Source organism: Anabrus simplex, chromosome 3 (assembly GCF_040414725.1).
Source record: "Anabrus simplex isolate iqAnaSimp1 chromosome 3, ASM4041472v1, whole genome shotgun sequence".
NCBI lineage: Eukaryota > Metazoa > Arthropoda > Insecta > Orthoptera > Tettigoniidae > Anabrus > Anabrus simplex.
The window spans coordinates 506,760,290-506,785,608 of record NC_090267.1 but is presented as its reverse complement, the minus strand read 5'-3'; positions in this window follow the sequence as shown (position 1 = coordinate 506,785,608).

Sequence of the window (25,319 nt, the reverse complement as noted above, 5' to 3'; positions counted from 1 at the left end):
GACAGTGTGCATACTGCCTTGTAGTTCCCAGTGGAGTACAATGCCTGTACTGGCGTGTAGTACTGAGTGGAGTACAGTGCCTGTATTGCCGTGTAGTCCCGAGTGGAGTACAGTGCCTGTACTGCCGTGTAGTAGTGAGTGGAGTACAGTGCCTGTACTGCCGTGTAGTACTGAGTGGAGTACAGTGTGTATAGTGCCGTGTAGTACCGAGTGGAGTACAGTGGGTGTACTGCCGTGTAGTACTGAGTGGAGTAGAATGCCTGTACTGCCGTGTAGTACCGAGTGAAGTACAGTGCCTGTACTGCCGTGTAGCACTGAGTGGAGTACTGTGTGTATAGTGCCGTGTAGTACCGAGTGGAGTACAGTGCCTGTACTGCCGTGTAGTACTGAGTGGAGTACAGTGCCTGTACTGCCGTGTAGTACTGAGTGGAGTACAGTGCCTGTACTGCCGTGTAGTACTGAGTGGAGTACAGTGCCTGTACTGCCGTGTAGTCCCGAGTGGAGTACAGTGCCTGTACTGCCGTGTAGTCCCTAATGGAGTACTGTGTGTATAGTGCCGTGTAGTACCGAGTGGAGTACAGTGCCTGTACTGCCGTGTAGCACCGAGTGGAGTACTGTGTGTATAGTGCCGTGTAGTACCGACTGGAGTACAGTGCCTGTATTGCCGTGTAGTACTGAGTGGAATACAGTGCCTGTACTGTCGTGTAGTGCCGAGTGGAGTACTGTGTGTATAGTGCAGTGTAGTACTGAGTGGAGTACAGTGCATGTACTGCCGTGTAGTACCGAGTGGAGTACATTGCTTGTACTGCCGTGTAGTACTGAGTGGAGTACAGTGCCTGTACTGTCGTGTAGTGCCGAGTGGAGTACTGTGTGTATAGTGCAGTGTAGTACTGAGTGGAGTACAGTGCATGTACTGCCGTGTAGTCCCGAGTGGAGTACTGTGTGTATAGTGCAGTGTAGTACTGAGTGGAGTACAGTGCCTGTACTGCCGTGTAGTACTGAGTGGAGTACAGTGCCTGTACTGCCGTGTAGTACTGAGTGGAGTACTGTGTGTATAGTGCCGTGAAGTACCGAGTGGAGTACAGTGCCTGTACTGTCGTGTAGTACCGAGTGGAGTACAATGCCTGTACTGCCGTGTAGTACCGAGTGGAGTACTGTGTGCATACTGCCGTGTAGTACCGAGTGGAGTACAGTGCCTGTACTGCCGTGTAGTACCGAGTGGAGTACAGTGCCTGTACTGGCGTGTAGTACCGAGTGGAGTACTGTGTGCATACTGCCGTGTAATACTGAGTGGAGTACAGTGCCTGTAATGCCGTGTAGTACCGAGTGGAGTACTGTTTGTATAGTGCCGTGTAGTACCGACTGGAGTACTGTGTGTATAATGCGGTGTAGTACCGAGTGGAGTACAGTGCATGTACTGCCGTGTAGTACCGAGTGGAGTACTGTGCATATAGTGCCGTGTAGTACCGTGTGGAGTACAGTGCCTGTATTGCCGTGTAGTACCGAGTGGAGTACTGTGTGTATAGTGCCGTGTAGTACCGAGTGGAGTACAGTGCCTGTACTGCCGTGTAGTACTGAGTGGTGTACAGTGCCTGCACTGCCGTGTAGTCCCGAGTGGAGTACAGTGCCTGTACTGCCGTGTAGTAGTGAGTGGAGTACTGTGCCTGTACTGCCGTGTAGTACTGAGTGGAGTACTCTGCCTGTACTGCCGTGTAGTACCGAGTGGAGTACAGTGGTTGTACTGCCGTGTAGTACTGAGTGGAGTACAGTGCCTATACTGCCGTGTAGTACTGAGTGGGGTACAGTGCCTGTACTGCCGTGTAGCCCGTGTGGAGTACAGTGCCTGTACTGCCGTCTAGTACTGAGTGGAGTACAGTGCCTGTACTGCCGTGTAGTCCCAAGTGGAGTACAATTTCTGTACGGCCGTGTAGTACTGAGTGGAGTACTGTGTGTATAGTGCCGTGTCGTACCGAGTGGAGTACAGTGCCTGTACTGCCGTGTAGTACTGAGTGGAGTACAGTGCCTGTACTGCCGTGTAGTCCCGAGTGGAGTACAGTGCCTGTACTGCCGTGCAGTACTGATTGGAGTACAGTGCCTGTACTGCCGTGTAGTGCCGGGTGGAGTACAGTGCTTGTACTGCCGTGTAGTACTCAGTGAAGTACAGTGCCTGTACTGCCGTGTAGTGCCGAGTGGAGTACTGTGTGTATAGTGCAGTGTAGTACTGAGTGGAGTACAGTGCATTTACTGCCGTGTAGTACCGAGTGGAGTACAGTGCCTGTACTGCCGTGTAGTCCCGAGTGGAGTAATGAGTGTATAGTGCATTGTAGTACTGAGTGGACTACTGTGTGTATAGTCCCGTGTAGTACTGAGTGGAGTACAGTGCCTGTACTGCCGTGTAGTACCGATTGGAGTAGTGCGTCCATACTGCCGTCTAGTACTGTGTGGAGTACAGTGCCTGTACTGCCGTGTAGTACTGGGTGGAATACAGTGCCTGTACTGCCGTGTAGTCCCGAGTGGAGTACAGTGTGTATAGTGCCGTGTGGTACCGAGTGGAGTACCATGCCTGTACTGCCGTGTAGTACCGAGTCGAGTACTGTGTGTATAGTGCCGTGTAGTACCGAGTGGAGCCCAGTGCCTGTACTGCGTGTAGTACCGAGTGGAGTACATTGCCTGCACTGCGTGTAGTACCGAGTGGAGTACAGTGTGTATAGTGCCGTCTAGTACCGAGTGGAGTACAGTGTGTATAGTGCCGTGTAGTACTGAGTGGAGTACAGGGCCTGTACTGCCGGGTAGTACCGAGTGGAGTACAGTGTGTATAGTGCCGTGTAGTACTGAGTGGAGTACAGTGCCTGTACTGCCGTGTAGTACTGAGTGGGGTACAGTGCCTGTACTGCCGTGTAGTACTGAGTGGAGTACGGTGTGTATAGTGCCGTGTAGTACCGAGTGGAGTACAGTGGGTGTATGCCGTGTAGTACTGTGTGGAGTACAGTGCCCCAACTGCCGTGCAGTACTGAGTGGAGTACAGTGCCTGTACTGCCGTGTAGTCCCGAGTGGAGTACAGTGACTGTACTGCCGTGTAGTACTGAGTGGAGTACTCTGTATATAGTGCCGTGTAGTACCGAGTGGAGTACAGTGCCTCTACTGCCGTGTAGTACTGAGTGGAGTACAGTGCCTGTACTGCCGTGTAGTACTGAGTGGAGTACAGTGCCTGTACTGCCGTGTAGTACTGAGTGGAGTACTCTGTGTATAGTGCCGTGAAGTACCGAGTGGAGTACAGTGCCTGTACTGCCGTGTAGTACTGAGGGGAGTACAGTGCCTGTACTGCCGTGTAGTACTGAGTGGAATACAGTGCCTGTACTGCCGTGTAGTCCCGAATGGAGTACTGTGTGTATAGTGCCGTGTAGTACCGAGCGGAGTACAGTGCCTGTACTGCCGTGTAGTACCGAGTGGAGTACTGTGTGTATAATGCCGTGTAGTACCGAGTGGAGTACTGTGTGCATACTGCCGTGTAGTACTGAGTGGAGTACAGTGCCTGTACTGCCGTGTAGTACCGAGTGGAGTACAGTGTGTATAGTGCCGTGTAGTACAGAGTGGAGTACAGTGCCTGTATTGCCGTGTAGTCCCGAGTGGAGTACAGTGCCTGTACTGCCGTGTAGTAGTGAGTGGAGTACAGTGCCTCTACTGCCGTGTAGTACTGGGTGGAGTACAGTGCCTGTACTGCCGTGTAGTACCGAGTGGGGGACTGTGTGTATACTGCCGTGTAGTTCCGAGTGGAGTACAGTGCATGTACTTTCGTGTAGTACCGAGTGGAATACTGTGTGTATAGTGCCGTGTAGTACCGAGTGGAGTACTGTGTGGATACTGCCGTGTGGTACAGACTGGAGTACAGTGCCTGTACTGCCATGTAGTACCGAGTGGAGTACTGTGTGTAAGGTGCCGTGTAGTACCGAGTGGAGTACGGTGCATGTACTGCCGTGTAGTACCGAGTGGAGTACTGTGTGTATAGTGCGGTGTAGTACCGAGTGGAGTACAGTGCATGTACTGCCGTGTAGTACCGAGTGGAGTACTGTGTGTATAGTGCCGTGTAGTACCGAGTGGAGTACAGTGCCTGTATTGCCGTGTAGGAGTGAGTGGAGTACACTGCCTGAACTGCCACGCAGTACTGAGTGGAGTACAGTGCCTCTACTGCCGTGTAGTCCGAGTGGAGTACAGTGCCTGTACTGCCGTGTAGTCATGAGTGGAGTACAGTGCCTGTACTCCCGTGTAGTAGTGAGTGGAGTACTGTGCCTGTACTGCCGTGTAGTACTGAGTGGAGTACTGTGTGTATAGTGCCGTGTAGTACCGAGTGGAGTACAGTGGGTGTATGCCGTGTAGTTCTAAATGGAGTTCAGTGCCTGAACTGCCGTGCAGTACTGAGTGGAGTACTGTGTGTATAGTGGCGTGTAGTACCGTGTGGAGTACAGTGCCTCTACTGCCGTGTAGTACTGAGTGGAGTACAGTGCCTGTACTGCCGTGTAGTACTGAGTGGAGTACAGTGCCTGTACTGCCGTGTAGTACTGAGTGGAGTACTGTGTGTATAGTGCCGTGAAGTACCGAGTGGAGTACAGAGCCTGTACTGCCGTGTAGTACTGAGGGGAGTACAGTGTCTGTACTGCCGTGTAGTACTGAGTGGAGTACAGTGCCTGTACTGCCGTGTAGTCCCGAATGGAGTACTGTGTGTATAGTGCCGTGTAGTACCGAGTAGAGTACAGTGCCTGTACTGCCGTGTAGTAACGAGTGGAGTACTGTGTGTATAGTGCCGAGTAGTACCGAGTGGAGTACAGTGCCTGTACTGCCGTGTAGTACTGAGTGGAGTACAGTGCCTGTAATGCCGTGTAGTACCGAGTGGAGTACTCTGTGTATAGTGCCGTGTTGTACCGAGTGGAGTACAGTGCCTGTACTGCCGTGTAGTACTGAGTGGAGTACAGTGCTGTACTGCCGTGTAGTCCCGAGTGGAGTACAGTGCCTGTACTGCCGTGTAGTTCTGATTGGAGTACAGTGCCTGTACTGCCGTGAAGTACCGAGTGGAGTACAGAGCTTATACTGCCGTGTAGTACTGAGTGGGGTACAGTGCCTGTACTGCCGTGTAGTGCCGAGTGGAGTACTGTGTGTATAGTGCAGTGTAGTACTAAGTGGAGTACAGTGCATGTACTGCCGTGTAGTCCCGAGTGGAGTACTGTGTGTATAGTGCAGTGTAGTGCTGAGTGGAGTACAGTGCCTGTACTGCTGTGTAGTACCGAGTGGAGTACAGTGCCTGTACTGCCATGTAGTCCCGAGTGGAGTACTGTGTGCATACTGCCGTGTAGTACTGAGTAGAGTACAGTGCCTGTACCGCCGTGTAGTACCGAGTGGAGTACTGTGTGTATAGTGCCGTGTAGTACCGATTTTAGTACAGTGCCTGTACTGCGTGTAGTACCGAGTGGAGTACTGTGTGTATAGTGCCGTGTAGTGCCGAGTGGAGTACAGTGCCTGTACTGCCGTGTAGTACTGATTGGAGTACAGTGTGAATAGTGCCGTGTAGTACCGAGGGGAGTACAGTGCCTGTACTGCCGTGTAGTACCGAGTGGAGTACAGTGTGTATAGTGCCGTCTAGTACCGAGTGGAATACATTGTGTATAGTGCCGTGTAGTACTGAGTGCAGTACAGTACCTGTACTGCCGTGTAGTACCGATTGGAGTACACTGTGTATAGTGCCGTGTAGTACAGAGTGGAGTACAGTGCCTGTACTGCCCTGTAGTACTGAGTGGCGTACAGTGCCTGTACTGCCGTGTAGTACCGAGTGCGGGAATGTGTGTTTACTGCCGTGTAGTACTGAGTATAGTACAGTGCATGTACTGCCGTGTAGTACCGAGTGGAGTACTGTGTGCATACTGCCGTGTAGTACTGAGTGGAGTAGAGTACCTGTACTGCCGTGTAGTACCGAGTGGGGGACTGTGTGTATACTGCCGTGTAGTACTGAGTGGAGTACAGTGCCTGTACTACCGTGTAGTACCGAGTGGGGGACTGTGTGTATACTGCCGTGTAGTACTGAGTGGAGTACAGTCCCTGCACTGCCGTGTAGAACCGAGTGGGTGACTGTGTGTACACTGCCGTGTAGTACTGAGTGGAGTACTGTGTGTATAGTGCAGTGTAGTGCTGAGTGGAGTACAGTGCCTGTACTGCCGTGTAGTACCGAGTGGAGTACTGTGTGTATAGTGCAGTGTAGTGCTGAGTGGAGTACAGTACCTGTACTGCCGTGTAGTACTGAGTATAATACAGTGCCTGTACTGCCGTGTAGTACCGAGTGGGGGACTGTGTGTATACTGCCGTGTAGTACTGAGTGGAGTACAGTACCTGTACTTCCGAGTAGTCCCGAGTGGAGTACTGTGTGTATAGTGCAGTGTAGTGCTGAGTGGAGTACAGTACCTGTACTGCCGTGTAGTACCGAGTGGGGGACTGTGTGCATACTGCCTTGTAGTTCCCAGTGGAGTACAATGCCTGTACTGGCGTGTAGTACTGAGTGGAGTACAGTGCCTGTATTGCCGTGTAGTCCCGAGTGGAGTACAGTGCCTGTACTGCCGTGTAGTAGTGAGTGGAGTACAGTGCCTGTACTGCCGTGTAGTACTGAGTGGAGTACAGTGTGTATAGTGCCGTGTAGTACCGAGTGGAGTACAGTGGGTGTACTGCCGTGTAGTACTGAGTGGAGTAGAATGCCTGTACTGCCGTGTAGTACCGAGTGAAGTACAGTGCCTGTACTGCCGTGTAGCACTGAGTGGAGTACTGTGTGTATAGTGCCGTGTAGTACCGAGTGGAGTACAGTGCCTGTACTGCCGTGTAGTACTGAGTGGAGTACAGTGCCTGTACTGCCGTGTAGTACTGAGTGGAGTACAGTGCCTGTACTGCCGTGTAGTACTGAGTGGAGTACAGTGCCTGTACTGCCGTGTAGTCCCGAGTGGAGTACAGTGCCTGTACTGCCGTGTAGTCCCTAATGGAGTACTGTGTGTATAGTGCCGTGTAGTACCGAGTGGAGTACAGTGCCTGTACTGCCGTGTAGCACCGAGTGGAGTACTGTGTGTATAGTGCCGTGTAGTACCGACTGGAGTACAGTGCCTGTATTGCCGTGTAGTACTGAGTGGAATACAGTGCCTGTACTGTCGTGTAGTGCCGAGTGGAGTACTGTGTGTATAGTGCAGTGTAGTACTGAGTGGAGTACAGTGCATGTACTGCCGTGTAGTACCGAGTGGAGTACATTGCTTGTACTGCCGTGTAGTACTGAGTGGAGTACAGTGCCTGTACTGTCGTGTAGTGCCGAGTGGAGTACTGTGTGTATAGTGCAGTGTAGTACTGAGTGGAGTACAGTGCATGTACTGCCGTGTAGTCCCGAGTGGAGTACTGTGTGTATAGTGCAGTGTAGTACTGAGTGGAGTACAGTGCCTGTACTGCCGTGTAGTACCGAGTGGAGTACAGTGCCTGTGCTGCCGTGTAGTCCCAGGTGGAGTACTATGTGCATACTGCCGTGTAGTACTGAGTGGAGTACAGTGGCTGTACTGCCGTGTAGTACCGAGTGGAGTACAGTGCCTGTACTGCCGTGTAGTACTGGGTGGAGTACAGTGCCTGTACTGCCGTGTAGTCCCCAGTGGAATAAAGTTTGTGTAGTGCAGTGTAGTACTGAGTGGAGTACAGTGCATGTACTGCCGTGTAGTACCGAGTGGAGTACTGTGTGTATAGTGCCGTCTAGTACCGAGTGGAGTACAGTGCCTGTACTGCCGTGTAGTACTGAGTGGAGTACAGTGCCTGTACTGCCGTGTAGTCCCGAGTGGAGTACAGTGCCTGTACTTCCGTGTAGTACTGATTGGAGTAGAGTGCCTGTACTGCCGTGTAGTACCGAGTGGAGTACATTGCTTGTACTGCCGTGTAGTACTGAGTGGAGTACAGTGCCTGTACTGTCGTGTAGTGCCGAGTGGAGTACTGTGTGTATAGTGCAGTGTATTACTGAGTGGAGTACAGTGCATGTACTGCCGTGTAGTCCCGAGTGGAGTACTGTGTGTATAGTGCCGTGTAATATCGAGTGGAGTACAGTGCCTGTATTGCCGTGTAGTACTGAGTGGAGTACAGTGCCTGTAATGCCGTGTGGTACCGAATGGAGTACTGTGTGTATAGTGCCGTGTAGTATCGAGTGGAGTGCAGTGCCTGTACTGCCGTGTAGTACTGAGTGGAGTACAGTGCCTGTACTGCCGTGTAGTCCCGAGTGGAGTACAGTGCCTGTACTTCCGTGTAGTACTGATTGGAGTACAGTGCCTGTACTGCCGTGTAGTACCGAGTGGAGTACATTGCTTGTACTGCCGTGTAGTACTGAGTGGAGTACAGTGCCTGTACTGTCGTGTAGTGCCGAGTGGAGTACTGTGTGTATAGTGCAGTGTAGTACTGAGTGGAGTACAGTGCATGTACTGCCGTGTAGTCCCGAGTGGAGTACTGTGTGTATAGTGCAGTGTAGTACTGAGTGGATTACAGTGCCTGTACTGCCGTGTAGTACCGAGTGGAGTACAGTGCCTGTACTGCCGTGTAGTCCCAGGTGGAGTACTGTGTCCATACTGCCGCGTAGTACTGAGTGGAATACAGTGGCTGTACTGCCGTGTAGTACCGAGTGGAGTACAGTGCCTGTACTGCCGTGTAGTACTGGGTGGAGTACTGTGCATGTACTGCCGTGTAGTCCCCAGTGGAATACAGTTTGTGTAGTGCAGTGTAGTACCGAGTGGAGTACTGTGTGTATAGTGCCGTGTAGTACCGAGTGGAGTACAGTGCATGTACTGCCGTGTAGTACCGGGTGGAGTACTGTGTGTATAGTGCCGCGTAGTACCGAGTGGAGTACAGTGCCTGTACTGCCGTGTAGTACTGTGTGGAGTACAGTGCCTGAACTGCCGTGTAGTCCCGAGTGGAGTACAGTGCATGTACTGCCATGTAGTAGTGAGTGGAGTACTGTGCCTGTACTGCCGTGTAGTAATGAGTGGTGTACTGTGCCTGTACTGCCGTGTAGTACCGAGTGGAGTACAGTGGTTGTACTGCCGTGTAGTACTGAGTGGAGTACAGTGCCTATACTGCCGTGTAGTACTGAGTGGGGTACTGTGTGTATAGTGCCGTGTAGTACCGAGTGGAGTACAGTGCCTCTACTGCCGTGTAGTACTGAGTGGAGTACAGTGCCTGTACTGCCGTGTAGTACTGAGTGGAGTACAGTGCCTGTACTGCCGTGTAGTACTGAGTGGAGTACTGTGTGTATAGTGCCGTGAAGTACCGAGTGGAGTACAGTGCCTGTACTGCTGTGTAGTACCGAGTGGAGTACAGTGCCTGTACTGCCATGTAGTCCCGAGTGGAGTACTGTGTGCATACTGCCGTGTAGTACTGAGTGGAGTACAGTGCCTGTACTGCCGTGTAGTACTGAGTGGAGTACAGTGCCTGTACTGCCGTGTAGTCCCGAATGGAGTACTGTGTGTATAGTGCCGTGTAGTACCGAGTGGAGTACAGTGCCTGTACTGCCGTGTAGTACCGAGTGGAGTACTGTGTGTATAGTGCCGTGTAGTACCGAGTGGAGTACAGTGCCTGTACTGCCGTGTAGTACTGAGTGGAGTACAGTGCCTGTAATGCCGTGTAGTACCGAGTGGAGTACTGTGTGTATAGTGCCGTGTAGTACCGAGTGGAGTACTGTGTGCATACTGCCGTGTAGTACTGAGTGGAGTACAGTGCCTGTACTGCCGTGTAGTACCGAGTGGAGTACTGTGTGTAAGGTGCCGTGTAGTACCGAGTGGAGTACAGTGCATGTACTGCCGTGTAGTACCGAGTGGAGTACTGTGTGTATAGTGCGGTGTAGTACCGAGTGGAGTACAGTGCCTGTACTGCTGTGTAGTACCGAGTGGAGTACAGTGCCTGTACTGCCATGTAGTCCCGAGTGGAGTACTGTGTGCATACTGCCGTGTAGTACTGAGTGGAGTACAGTGCCTGTGCTGCCGTGTAGTACTGAGTGGAGTACAGTGTGAATAGTGCCGTGTAGTACCGAGTGGAGTACAGTGCCTCTACTGCCGTGTAGTACTGAGTGGAGTACAGTGCCTGTACTGCCGTGTAGTACTGAGTGGAGTACAGTGCCTGTACTGCCGTGTAGTACTGAGTGGAGTACTGTGTGTATAGTGCCGTGAAGTACCGAGTGGAGTACAGTGCCTGTACTGTCGTGTAGTACCGAGTGGAGTACAATGCCTGTACTGCCGTGTAGTACCGAGTGGAGTACTGTGTGCATACTGCCGTGTAGTACCGAGTGGAGTACAGTGCCTGTACTGCCGTGTAGTACCGAGTGGAGTACAGTGCCTGTACTGCCGTGTAGTACCGAGTGGAGTACTGTGTGCATACTGCCGTGTAATACTGAGTGGAGTACAGTGCCTGTAATGCCGTGTAGTACCGAGTGGAGTACTGTTTGTATAGTGCCGTGTAGTACCGACTGGAGTACTGTGTGTATAGTGCGGTGTAGTACCGAGTGGAGTACAGTGCATGTACTGCCGTGTAGTACCGAGTGGAGTACTGTGCATATAGTGCCGTGTAGTACCGTGTGGAGTACAGTGCCTGTATTGCCGTGTAGTACCGAGTGGAGTACTGTGTGTATAGTGCCGTGTAGTACCGAGTGGAGTACAGTGCCTGTACTGCCGTGTAGTACTGAGTGGTGTACAGTGCCTGCACTGCCGTGTAGTCCCGAGTGGAGTACAGTGCCTGTACTGCCGTGTAGTAGTGAGTGGAGTACTGTGCCTGTACTGCCGTGTAGTACTGAGTGGAGTACTCTGAATGTACTGCCGTGTAGTACCGAGTGGAGTACAGTGGTTGTACTGCCGTGTAGTACTGAGTGGAGTACAGTGCCTATACTGCCGTGTAGTACTGAGTGGGGTACAGTGCCTGTACTGCCGTGTAGCCCGTGTGGAGTACAGTGCCTGTACTGCCGTCTAGTACTGAGTGGAGTACAGTGCCTGTACTGCCGTGTAGTCCCGAGTGGAGTACAATTTCTGTACGGCCGTGTAGTACTGAGTGGAGTACTGTGTGTATAGTGCCGTGTCGTACCGAGTGGAGTACAGTGCCTGTACTGCCGTGTGGTACTGAGTGGAGTACAGTGCCTGTACTGCCGTGTAGTCCCGAGTGGAGTACAGTGCCTGTACTGCCGTGCAGTACTGATTGGAGTACAGTGCCTGTACTGCCGTGTAGTGCCGGGTGGAGTACAGTGCTTGTACTGCCGTGTAGTACTGAGTGAAGTACAGTGCCTGTACTGCCGTGTAGTGCCGAGTGGAGTACTGTGTGTATAGTGCAGTGTAGTACTGAGTGGAGTACAGTGCATTTACTGCCGTGTAGTACCGAGTGGAGTACAGTGCCTGTACTGCCGTGTAGTCCCGAGTGGAGTAATGAGTGTATAGTGCATTGTAGTACTGAGTGGACTACTGTGTGTATAGTCCCGTGTAGTACTGAGTGGAGTACAGTGCCTGTACTGCCGTGTAGTACCGATTGGAGTAGTGCGTCCATACTGCCGTCTAGTACTGTGTGGAGTACAGTGCCTGTACTGCCGTGTAGTACTGGGTGGAATACAGTGCCTGTACTGCCGTGTAGTCCCGAGTGGAGTACAGTGTGTATAGTGCAGTGTAGTACTGAGTGGAGTACAGTGCATGTACTGCCGTGTAGTACCGAGTGGTGTACTGTGTGTATAGTGCCGTGTGGTACCGAGTGGAGTACAGTGCCTGTACTGCGTGTAGTACCGAGTGGAGTACTGTGTGTATAGTGCCGTGTAGTGCCGAGTGGAGTACAGTGCCTGTACTGCCGTGTAGTACTGAGTGGAGTACAGTGTGAATAGTGCCGTGTAGTACCGAGTGGAGTACCATGCGTGTACTGCCGTGTAGTACCGAGTGGAGTACTGTGTGTATAGTGCCGTGTAGTACCGAGTGGAGTACAGTGCCTGTACTGCGTGTAGTACCGAGTGGAGTACACTGCCTGCACTGCGTGTAGTACCGAGTGGAGTACAGTGTGTATAGTGCCGTCTAGTACCGAGTGGAGTACAGTGTGCATAGTGCCGTGTAGTACTGAGTAGAGTACAGGGCCTGTACTGCCGTGTAGTACCGAGTGGAGTACAGTGTGTATAGTGCCGTGTAGTACTGAGTGGAGTACAGTGCCTGTACTGCCGTGTAGTACTGAGTGGGGTACAGCGCCTGTACTGCCGTGTAGTACAGAGTGGGGGACTGTGTGTATACTGCCGTGTAGTACTGAGTATAGTACAGTGCCTGTACTGCCGTGTAGTACCGATTCGAGTACTGTGTGTATACTGCCGTATAGTACTGAGTGGAGTACAGTATCTGTACTGCCGTGTAGTACCGAGTGGGGGACTGTGTGTATACTGCCGTGTAGTACTGGGTTGGAGTACATTGCCTGTACTGCCATGTAGTACCGAGTGGGGGACTGTGTGTATACTGCCGTGTAGTACTGAGTGGAGTACAGTGCCTGTACTGCCGTGTGGTACCGAGTGGGGGACTGTGTGTATACTGCCGTGTAGTACTGAGTGGAGTACTGTGTGTATAGTGCAGTGTAGTGCTGAGTGGAGTACAGTGCCTGTACTGCCGTGTAGTACCGAGTGCAGTACCGTGTGTATAGTGCAGTGTAGTGCTGAGTGGAGTACAGTACCTGTCCTGCCGTGTAGTACTGAGTATAGTACAGTGCCTGTACTGCCGTGTAGTACCGAGTGGGGGACTGTGTGTATACTGCCTGTAGTACTGAGTGGAGTACAGTACCTGTACTGCCGAGTAGTTCCGAGTGGAGTACTGTGTGTATAGTGCAGTGTAGTGCTGAGTGGAGTATAGTACCTGTACCGCCGTGTAGTACCGAGTCGAGTACTGTGTGTATACTGCCGTATAGTACTGAGTGGAGTACAGTATCTGTACTGCCGTGTAGTACCGAGTGGGGGACTGTGTGTATACTGCCGTGTAGTACTGGGTTGGAGTACATTGCCTGTACTGCCATGTAGTACCGAGTGGGGGACTGTGTGTATACTGCCGTGTAGTACTGAGTGGAGTACAGTCTCTGTACTGCCGTGTAGTACCGTGTGGGGGACTGTGAATATACTGCCGTGTAGTACTGAGTGGAGTACATTGCCTGTACTGCCGTGTAGTCCCGAGTGGAGTACTGTGTGCATACTGCCGTGTAGTACTGATTGGAGTACGGTCCCTGTACTGCTGAGTAGTCCCAAGTGGAGTACAGTATGTATAGTGCAGTGTAGTACTGAGTGGAGTACTGTGTGTATAATGCAGTGTAGTACCGAGTGGAGTACTGTGTGCATAGTGCCGTGTAGTACTGAGTGGAGTACAGTGCCTGTACTGCCGTGTAGTACCGAGTGGAGTACTGTGTGTATAGTGCCGTGTAGTACCGAGTGGAGTACAGTGCATGTACTGCCGTGTAGTACCGGGTGGAGTACTGTGTGTATAGTGCCGCGTAGTACCGAGTGGAGTACAGTGCCTGTACTGCCGTGTAGTACTGTGTGGAGTACAGTGCCTGAACTGCCGTGTAGTCCCGAGTGGAGTACAGTGCATGTACTGCCATGTAGTAGTGAGTGGAGTACTGTGCATGTACTGCCGTGTAGTACTGAGTGGTGTACTGTGTGTATAGTGCCGGGTAGTACCGGGTGGAGTACATTGGGTGTACTGCCGTGGAGTACTGTGTGTATAGTGCCGTGTAGTACCGAGTGGAGTACAGTGCCTGTACTGCGGTGTAGTACTGAGTGGAGTACAGTGCCTGTACTGCCGTGTAGGACTGAGTGGAGTACGGTGCCTGTACTGCCGTGTAGTCCCGAGTGGAGTACAGTGCCTGTACTGCCGTGTAGTACTGAGTGGAGTACAGTGCCTGTACTGCCGTGTAGTCCCGAATGGATTACTGTGTGTATAGTGCCGTTTAGTACCGAATGGAGTACAGTGCCTGTACTGCCGTGTAGTACTGAGTGGGGTAATGTGTGGATAGTGCCGTGTAGTACCGAGTGGAGTACAGTGCCTGTACTGCCGTGTAGTACTGAGTGGAGTACAGTGCCTGTAATGCCGTGTAGTCCCGAATGGATTACTGTGTGCATAGTGCCGTGTAGTACCGAGTGGAGTACAGTGCCTGTACTGCCGTGTAGTACTGAACCGAGTACAGTGCCTGTACTGCCGTGTAGTCCCGAGTGGAGTACTGTGTGTATAGTGCCGTGTAGTACCGAGTGGAATACATTGTGTATAGTGCCGTGTAGTACTGAGTGCAGTACAGTACCTGTACTGCCGTGTAGTACCGATTGGAGTACACTGTGTATAGTGCCGTGTAGTACAGAGTGGAGTACAGTGCCTGTACTGCCCTGTAGTACTGAGTGGCGTACAGTGCCTGTACTGCCGTGTAGTACCGAGTGCGGGAATGTGTGTTTACTGCCGTGTAGTACTGAGTATAGTACAGTGCATGTACTGCCGTGTAGTACCGAGTGGAGTACTGTGTGCATACTGCCGTGTAGTACTGAGTGGAGTAGAGTACCTGTACTGCCGTGTAGTACCGAGTGGGGGACTGTGTGTATACTGCCGTGTAGTACTGAGTGGAGTACAGTGCCTGTACTACCGTGTAGTACCGAGTGGGGGACTGTGTGTATACTGCCGTGTAGTACTGAGTGGAGTACAGTCCCTGCACTGCCGTGTAGAACCGAGTGGGTGACTGTGTGTACACTGCCGTGTAGTACTGAGTGGAGTACTGTGTGTATAGTGCAGTGTAGTGCTGAGTGGAGTACAGTGCCTGTACTGCCGTGTAGTACCGAGTGGAGTACTGTGTGTATAGTGCAGTGTAGTGCTGAGTGGAGTACAGTACCTGTACTGCCGTGTAGTACTGAGTATAGTACAGTGCCTGTACTGCCGTGTAGTACCGAGTGGGGGACTGTGTGTATACTGCCGTGTAGTACTGAGTGGAGTACAGTACCTGTACTTCCGAGTAGTCCCGAGTGGAGTACTGTGTGTATAGTGCAGTGTAGTGCTGAGTGGAGTACAGTACCTGTACTGCCGTGTAGTACCGAGTGGGGGACTGTGTGCATACTGCCTTGTAGTTCCCAGTGGAGTACAATGCCTGTACTGGCGTGTAGTACTGAGTGGAGTACAGTGCCTGTATTGCCGTGTAGTCCCGAGTGGAGTACAGTGCCTGTACTGCCGTGTAGTAGTGAGTGGAGTACAGTGCCTGTACTGCCGTGTAGTACTGAGTGGAGTACAGTGTGTATAGTGCCGTGTAGTACCGAGTGGAGTACAGTGGGTGTACTGCCGTGTAGTACTGAGTGGAGTAGAATGCCTGTACTGCCGTGTAGTACCGAGTGAAGTACAGTGCCTGTACTGCCGTGTAGCACTGAGTGGAGTACTGTGTGTATAGTGCCGTGTAGTACCGAGTGGAGTACAGTGCCTGTACTGCCGTGTAGTACTGAGTGGAGTACAGTGCCTGTACTGCCGTGTAGTACTGAGTGGAGTACAGTGCCTGTACTGCCGTGTAGTACTGAGTGGAGTACAGTGCCTGTACTGCCGTGTAGTCCCGAGTGGAGTACAGTGCCTGTACTGCCGTGTAGTCCCTAATGGAGTACTGTGTGTATAGTGCCGTGTAGTACCGAGTGGAGTACAGTGCCTGTACTGCCGTGTAGCACCGAGTGGAGTACTGTGTGTATAGTGCCGTGTAGTACCGACTGGAGTACAGTGCCTGTATTGCCGTGTAGTACTGAGTGGAATACAGTGCCTGTACTGTCGTGTAGTGCCGAGTGGAGTACTGTGTGTATAGTGCAGTGTAGTACTGAGTGGAGTACAGTGCATGTACTGCCGTGTAGTACCGAGTGGAGTACATTGCTTGTACTGCCGTGTAGTACTGAGTGGAGTACAGTGCCTGTACTGTCGTGTAGTGCCGAGTGGAGTACTGTGTGTATAGTGCAGTGTAGTACTGAGTGGAGTACAGTGCATGTACTGCCGTGTAGTCCCGAGTGGAGTACTGTGTGTATAGTGCAGTGTAGTACTGAGTGGAGTACAGTGCCTGTACTGCCGTGTAGTACTGAGTGGAGTACAGTGCCTGTACTGCCGTGTAGTACTGAGTGGAGTACTGTGTGTATAGTGCCGTGAAGTACCGAGTGGAGTACAGTGCCTGTACTGTCGTGTAGTACCGAGTGGAGTACAATGCCTGTACTGCCGTGTAGTACCGAGTGGAGTACTGTGTGCATACTGCCGTGTAGTACCGAGTGGAGTACAGTGCCTGTACTGCCGTGTAGTACCGAGTGGAGTACAGTGCCTGTACTGGCGTGTAGTACCGAGTGGAGTACTGTGTGCATACTGCCGTGTAATACTGAGTGGAGTACAGTGCCTGTAATGCCGTGTAGTACCGAGTGGAGTACTGTTTGTATAGTGCCGTGTAGTACCGACTGGAGTACTGTGTGTATAATGCGGTGTAGTACCGAGTGGAGTACAGTGCATGTACTGCCGTGTAGTACCGAGTGGAGTACTGTGCATATAGTGCCGTGTAGTACCGTGTGGAGTACAGTGCCTGTATTGCCGTGTAGTACCGAGTGGAGTACTGTGTGTATAGTGCCGTGTAGTACCGAGTGGAGTACAGTGCCTGTACTGCCGTGTAGTACTGAGTGGTGTACAGTGCCTGCACTGCCGTGTAGTCCCGAGTGGAGTACAGTGCCTGTACTGCCGTGTAGTAGTGAGTGGAGTACTGTGCCTGTACTGCCGTGTAGTACTGAGTGGAGTACTCTGCCTGTACTGCCGTGTAGTACCGAGTGGAGTACAGTGGTTGTACTGCCGTGTAGTACTGAGTGGAGTACAGTGCCTATACTGCCGTGTAGTACTGAGTGGGGTACAGTGCCTGTACTGCCGTGTAGCCCGTGTGGAGTACAGTGCCTGTACTGCCGTCTAGTACTGAGTGGAGTACAGTGCCTGTACTGCCGTGTAGTCCCAAGTGGAGTACAATTTCTGTACGGCCGTGTAGTACTGAGTGGAGTACTGTGTGTATAGTGCCGTGTCGTACCGAGTGGAGTACAGTGCCTGTACTGCCGTGTAGTACTGAGTGGAGTACAGTGCCTGTACTGCCGTGTAGTCCCGAGTGGAGTACAGTGCCTGTACTGCCGTGCAGTACTGATTGGAGTACAGTGCCTGTACTGCCGTGTAGTGCCGGGTGGAGTACAGTGCTTGTACTGCCGTGTAGTACTCAGTGAAGTACAGTGCCTGTACTGCCGTGTAGTGCCGAGTGGAGTACTGTGTGTATAGTGCAGTGTAGTACTGAGTGGAGTACAGTGCATTTACTGCCGTGTAGTACCGAGTGGAGTACAGTGCCTGTACTGCCGTGTAGTCCCGAGTGGAGTAATGAGTGTATAGTGCATTGTAGTACTGAGTGGACTACTGTGTGTATAGTCCCGTGTAGTACTGAGTGGAGTACAGTGCCTGTACTGCCGTGTAGTACCGATTGGAGTAGTGCGTCCATACTGCCGTCTAGTACTGTGTGGAGTACAGTGCCTGTACTGCCGTGTAGTACTGGGTGGAATACAGTGCCTGTACTGCCGTGTAGTCCCGAGTGGAGTACAGTGTGTATAGTGCCGTGTGGTACCGAGTGGAGTACCATGCCTGTACTGCCGTGTAGTACCGAGTCGAGTACTGTGTGTATAGTGCCGTGTAGTACCGAGTGGAGCCCAGTGCCTGTACTGCGTGTAGTACCGAGTGGAGTACATTGCCTGCACTGCGTGTAGTACCGAGTGGAGTACAGTGTGTATAGTGCCGTCTAGTACCGAGTGGAGTACAGTGTGTATAGTGCCGTGTAGTACTGAGTGGAGTACAGGGCCTGTACTGCCGGGTAGTACCGAGTGGAGTACAGTGTGTATAGTGCCGTGTAGTACTGAGTGGAGTACAGTGCCTGTACTGCCGTGTAGTACTGAGTGGGGTACAGTGCCTGTACTGCCGTGTAGTACTGAGTGGAGTACGGTGTGTATAGTGCCGTGTAGTACCGAGTGGAGTACAGTGGGTGTATGCCGTGTAGTACTGTGTGGAGTACAGTGCCCCAACTGCCGTGCAGTACTGAGTGGAGTACAGTGCCTGTACTGCCGTGTAGTCCCGAGTGGAGTACAGTGACTGTACTGCCGTGTAGTACTGAGTGGAGTACTCTGTATATAGTGCCGTGTAGTACCGAGTGGAGTACAGTGCCTCTACTGCCGTGTAGTACTGAGTGGAGTACAGTGCCTGTACTGCCGTGTAGTACTGAGTGGAGTACAGTGCCTGTACTGCCGTGTAGTACTGAGTGGAGTACTCTGTGTATAGTGCCGTGAAGTACCGAGTGGAGTACAGTGCCTGTACTGCCGTGTAGTACTGAGGGGAGTACAGTGCCTGTACTGCCGTGTAGTACTGAGTGGAATACAGTGCCTGTACTGCCGTGTAGTCCCGAATGGAGTACTGTGTGTATAGTGCCGTGTAGTACCGAGCGGAGTACAGTGCCTGTACTGCCGTGTAGTACCGAGTGGAGTACTGTGTGTATAATGCCGTGTAGTACCGAGTGGAGTACTGTGTGCATACTGCCGTGTAGTACTGAGTGGAGTACAGTGCCTGTACTGCCGTGTAGTACCGAGTGGAGTACAGTGTGTATAGTGCCGTGTAGTACAGAGTGGAGTACAGTGCCTGTATTGCCGTGTAGTCCCGAGTGGAGTACAGTGCCTGTACTGCCGTGTAGTAGTGAGTGGAGTACAGTGCCTCTACTGCCGTGTAGTACTGGGTGGAGTACAGTGCCTGTACTGCCGTGTAGTACCGAGTGGGGGACTGTGTGTATACTGCCGTGTAGTTCCGAGTGGAGTACAGTGCATGTACTTTCGTGTAGTACCGAGTGGAATACTGTGTGTATAGTGCCGTGTAGTACCGAGTGGAGTACTGTGTGGATACTGCCGTGTGGTACAGACTGGAGTACAGTGCCTGTACTGCCATGTAGTACCGAGTGGAGTACTGTGTGTAAGGTGCCGTGTAGTACCGAGTGGAGTACGGTGCATGTACTGCCGTGTAGTACCGAGTGGAGTACTGTGTGTATAGTGCGGTGTAGTACCGAGTGGAGTACAGTGCATGTACTGCCGTGTAGTACCGAGTGGAGTACTGTGTGTATAGTGCCGTGTAGTACCGAGTGGAGTACAGTGCCTGTATTGCCGTGTAGGAGTGAGTGGAGTACACTGCCTGAACTGCCACGCAGTACTGAGTGGAGTACAGTGCCTCTACTGCCGTGTAGTCCGAGTGGAGTACAGTGCCTGTACTGCCGTGTAGTCATGAGTGGAGTACAGTGCCTGTACTCCCGTGTAGTAGTGAGTGGAGTACTGTGCCTGTACTGCCGTGTAGTACTGAGTGGAGTACTGTGTGTATAGTGCCGTGTAGTACCGAGTGGAGTACAGTGGGTGTATGCCGTGTAGTTCTAAATGGAGTTCAGTGCCTGAACTGCCGTGCAGTACTGAGTGGAGTACTGTGTGTATAGTGGCGTGTAGTACCGTGTGGAGTACAGTGCCTCTACTGCCGTGTAGTACTGAGTGGAGTACAGTGCCTGTACTGCCGTGTAGTACTGAGTGGAGTACAGTGCCTGTACTGCCGTGTAGTACTGAGTGGAGTACTGTGTGTATAGTGCCGTGAAGTACCGAGTGGAGTACAGAGCCTGTACTGCCGTGTAGTACTGAGGGGAGTACAGTGTCTGTACTGCCGTGTAGTACTGAGTGGAGTACAGTGCCTGTACTGCCGTGTAGTCCCGAATGGAGTACTGTGTGTATAGTGCCGTGTAGTACCGAGTAGAGTACAGTGCCTGTACTGCCGTGTAGTAACGAGTGGAGTACTGTGTGTATAGTGCCGAGTAGTACCGAGTGGAGTACAGTGCCTGTACTGCCGTGTAGTACTGAGTGGAGTACAGTGCCTGTAATGCCGTGTAGTACCGAGTGGAGTACTCTGTGTATAGTGCCGTGTTGTACCGAGTGGAGTACAGTGCCTGTACTGCCGTGTAGTACTGAGTGGAGTACAGTGCTGTACTGCCGTGTAGTCCCGAGTGGAGTACAGTGCCTGTACTGCCGTGTAGTTCTGATTGGAGTACAGTGCCTGTACTGCCGTGAAGTACCGAGTGGAGTACAGAGCTTATACTGCCGTGTAGTACTGAGTGGGGTACAGTGCCTGTACTGCCGTGTAGTGCCGAGTGGAGTACTGTGTGTATAGTGCAGTGTAGTACTAAGTGGAGTACAGTGCATGTACTGCCGTGTAGTCCCGAGTGGAGTACTGTGTGTATAGTGCAGTGTAGTGCTGAGTGGAGTACAGTGCCTGTACTGCTGTGTAGTACCGAGTGGAGTACAGTGCCTGTACTGCCATGTAGTCCCGAGTGGAGTACTGTGTGCATACTGCCGTGTAGTACTGAGTAGAGTACAGTGCCTGTACCGCCGTGTAGTACCGAGTGGAGTACTGTGTGTATAGTGCCGTGTAGTACCGATTTTAGTACAGTGCCTGTACTGCGTGTAGTACCGAGTGGAGTACTGTGTGTATAGTGCCGTGTAGTGCCGAGTGGAGTACAGTGCCTGTACTGCCGTGTAGTACTGATTGGAGTACAGTGTGAATAGTGCCGTGTAGTACCGAGGGGAGTACAGTGCCTGTACTGCCGTGTAGTACCGAGTGGAGTACAGTGTGTATAGTGCCGTCTAGTACCGAGTGGAATACATTGTGTATAGTGCCGTGTAGTACTGAGTGCAGTACAGTACCTGTACTGCCGTGTAGTACCGATTGGAGTACACTGTGTATAGTGCCGTGTAGTACAGAGTGGAGTACAGTGCCTGTACTGCCCTGTAGTACTGAGTGGCGTACAGTGCCTGTACTGCCGTGTAGTACCGAGTGCGGGAATGTGTGTTTACTGCCGTGTAGTACTGAGTATAGTACAGTGCATGTACTGCCGTGTAGTACCGAGTGGAGTACTGTGTGCATACTGCCGTGTAGTACTGAGTGGAGTAGAGTACCTGTACTGCCGTGTAGTACCGAGTGGGGGACTGTGTGTATACTGCCGTGTAGTACTGAGTGGAGTACAGTGCCTGTACTACCGTGTAGTACCGAGTGGGGGACTGTGTGTATACTGCCGTGTAGTACTGAGTGGAGTACAGTCCCTGCACTGCCGCGTAGAACCGAGTGGGTGACTGTGTGTACACTGCCGTGTAGTACTGAGTGGAGTACTGTGTGTATAGTGCAGTGTAGTGCTGAGTGGAGTACAGTGCCTGTACTGCCGTGTAGTACCGAGTGGAGTACTGTGTGTATAGTGCAGTGTAGTGCTGAGTGGAGTACAGTACCTGTACTGCCGTGTAGTACTGAGTATAGTACAGTGCCTGTACTGCCGTGTAGTACCGAGTGGGGGACTGTGTGTATACTGCCGTGTAGTACTGAGTGGAGTACAGTACCTGTACTTCCGAGTAGTCCCGAGTGGAGTACTGTGTGTATAGTGCAGTGTAGTGCTGAGTGGAGTACAGTACCTGTACTGCCGTGTAGTACCGAGTGGGGGACTGTGTGCATACTGCCTTGTAGTTCCCAGTGGAGTACAATGCCTGTACTGGCGTGTAGTACTGAGTGGAGTACAGTGCCTGTATTGCCGTGTAGTCCCGAGTGGAGTACAGTGCCTGTACTGCCGTGTAGTAGTGAGTGGAGTACAGTGCCTGTACTGCCGTGTAGTACTGAGTGGAGTACAGTGTGTATAGTGCCGTGTAGTACCGAGTGGAGTACAGTGGGTGTACTGCCGTGTAGTACTGAGTGGAGTAGAATGCCTGTACTGCCGTGTAGTACCGAGTGAAGTACAGTGCCTGTACTGCCGTGTAGCACTGAGTGGAGTACTGTGTGTATAGTGCCGTGTAGTACCGAGTGGAGTACAGTGCCTGTACTGCCGTGTAGTACTGAGTGGAGTACAGTGCCTGTACTGCCGTGTAGTACTGAGTGGAGTACAGTGCCTGTACTGCCGTGTAGTACTGAGTGGAGTACAGTGCCTGTACTGCCGTGTAGTCCCGAGTGGAGTACAGTGCCTGTACTGCCGTGTAGTCCCTAATGGAGTACTGTGTGTATAGTGCCGTGTAGTACCGAGTGGAGTACAGTGCCTGTACTGCCGTGTAGCACCGAGTGGAGTACTGTGTGTATAGTGCCGTGTAGTACCGACTGGAGTACAGTGCCTGTATTGCCGTGTAGTACTGAGTGGAATACAGTGCCTGTACTGTCGTGTAGTGCCGAGTGGAGTACTGTGTGTATAGTGCAGTGTAGTACTGAGTGGAGTACAGTGCATGTACTGCCGTGTAGTACCGAGTGGAGTACATTGCTTGTACTGCCGTGTAGTACTGAGTGGAGTACAGTGCCTGTACTGTCGTGTAGTGCCGAGTGGAGTACTGTGTGTATAGTGCAGTGTAGTACTGAGTGGAGTACAGTGCATGTACTGCCGTGTAGTCCCGAGTGGAGTACTGTGTGTATAGTGCAGTGTAGTACTGAGTGGAGTACAGTGCCTGTACTGCCGTGTAGTACCGAGTGGAGTACAGTGCCTGTGCTGCCGTGTAGTCCCCGGTGGAGTACTATGTGCATACTGCCGTGTAGTACTGAGTGGAGTACAGTGGCTGTACTGCCGTGTAGTACCGAGTGGAGTACAGTGCCTGTACTGCCGTGTAGTACTGGGTGGAGTACATTGCCTGTAATGCCGTGTAGTCCCCAGTGGAATAAAGTTTGTGTAGTGCAGTGTAGTACTGAGTGGAGTACAGTGCATGTACTGCCGTGTAGTACCGAGTGGAGTACTGTGTGTATAGTGCCGTCTAGTACCGAGTGGAGTACAGTGCCTGTACTGCCGTGTAGTACTGAGTGGAGTACAGTGCCTGTACTGCCGTGTAGTCCCGAGTGGAGTACAGTGCCTGTACTTCCGTGTAGTACTGATTGGAGTAGAGTGCCTGTACTGCCGTGTAGTACCGAGTGGAGTACATTGCTTGTACTGCCGTGTAGTACTGAGTGGAGTACAGTGCCTGTACTGTCGTGTAGTGCCGAGTGGAGTACTGTGTGTATAGTGCAGTGTAGTACTGAGTGGAGTACAGTGCATGTACTGCCGTGTAGTCCCGAGTGGAGTACTGTGTGTATAGTGCCGTGTAATATCGAGTGGAGTACAGTGCCTGTATTGCCGTGTAGTACTGAGTGGAGTACAGTGCCTGTAATGCCGTGTGGTACCGAATGGAGTACTGTGTGTATAGTGCCGTGTAGTATCGAGTGGAGTGCAGTGCCTGTACTGCCGTGTAGTACTGAGTGGAGTACAGTGCCTGTACTGCCGTGTAGTCCCGAGTGGAGTACAGTGCCTGTACTTCCGTGTAGTACTGATTGGAGTACAGTGCCTGTACTGCCGTGTAGTACCGAGTGGAGTACATTGCTTGTACTGCCGTGTAGTACTGAGTGGAGTACAGTGCCTGTACTGTCGTGTAGTGCCGAGTGGAGTACTGTGTGTATAGTGCAGTGTAGTACTGAGTGGAGTACAGTGCATGTACTGCCGTGTAGTCCCGAGTGGAGTACTGTGTGTATAGTGCAGTGTAGTACTGAGTGGATTACAGTGCCTGTACTGCCGTGTAGTACCGAGTGGAGTACAGTGCCTGTACTGCCGTGTAGTCCCAGGTGGAGTACTGTGTCCATACTGCCGCGTAGTACTGAGTGGAATACAGTGGCTGTACTGCCGTGTAGTACCGAGTGGAGTACAGTGCCTGTACTGCCGTGTAGTACTGGGTGGAGTACTGTGCATGTACTGCCGTGTAGTCCCCAGTGGAATACAGTTTGTGTAGTGCAGTGTAGTACTGAGTGGAGTACAGTGCATGTACTGCCGTGTAGTACCGAGTGGAGTACTGTGTGTATAGTGCCGTGTAGTACCGAGTGGAGTACAGTGCATGTACTGCCGTGTAGTACCGGGTGGAGTACTGTGTGTATAGTGCCGCGTAGTACCGAGTGGAGTACAGTGCCTGTACTGCCGTGTAGTACTGTGTGGAGTACAGTGCCTGAACTGCCGTGTAGTCCCGAGTGGAGTACAGTGCATGTACTGCCATGTAGTAGTGAGTGGAGTACTGTGCCTGTACTGCCGTGTAGTAATGAGTGGTGTACTGTGCCTGTACTGCCGTGTAGTACCGAGTGGAGTACAGTGGTTGTACTGCCGTGTAGTACTGAGTGGAGTACAGTGCCTATACTGCCGTGTAGTACTGAGTGGGGTACTGTGTGTATAGTGCCGTGTAGTACCGAGTGGAGTACAGTGCCTCTACTGCCGTGTAGTACTGAGTGGAGTACAGTGCCTGTACTGCCGTGTAGTACTGAGTGGAGTACAGTGCCTGTACTGCCGTGTAGTACTGAGTGGAGTACTGTGTGTATAGTGCCGTGAAGTACCGAGTGGAGTACAGTGCCTGTACTGCTGTGTAGTACCGAGTGGAGTACAGTGCCTGTACTGCCATGTAGTCCCGAGTGGAGTACTGTGTGCATACTGCCGTGTAGTACTGAGTGGAGTACAGTGCCTGTACTGCCGTGTAGTACTGAGTGGAGTACAGTGCCTGTACTGCCGTGTAGTCCCGAATGGAGTACTGTGTGTATAGTGCCGTGTAGTACCGAGTGGAGTACAGTGCCTGTACTGCCGTGTAGTACCGAGTGGAGTACTGTGTGTATAGTGCCGTGTAGTACCGAGTGGAGTACAGTGCCTGTACTGCCGTGTAGTACTGAGTGGAGTACAGTGCCTGTAATGCCGTGTAGTACCGAGTGGAGTACTGTGTGTATAGTGCCGTGTAGTACCGAGTGGAGTACTGTGTGCATACTGCCGTGTAGTACTGAGTGGAGTACAGTGCCTGTACTGCCGTGTAGTACCGAGTGGAGTACTGTGTGTAAGGTGCCGTGTAGTACCGAGTGGAGTACAGTGCATGTACTGCCGTGTAGTACCGAGTGGAGTACTGTGTGTATAGTGCGGTGTAGTACCGAGTGGAGTACAGTGCCTGTACTGCTGTGTAGTACCGAGTGGAGTACAGTGCCTGTACTGCCATGTAGTCCCGAGTGGAGTACTGTGTGCATACTGCCGTGTAGTACTGAGTGGAGTACAGTGCCTGTGCTGCCGTGTAGTACTGAGTGGAGTACAGTGTGAATAGTGCCGTGTAGTACCGAGTGGAGTACAGTGCCTCTACTGCCGTGTAGTACTGAGTGGAGTACAGTGCCTGTACTGCCGTGTAGTACTGAGTGGAGTACAGTGCCTGTACTGCCGTGTAGTACTGAGTGGAGTACTGT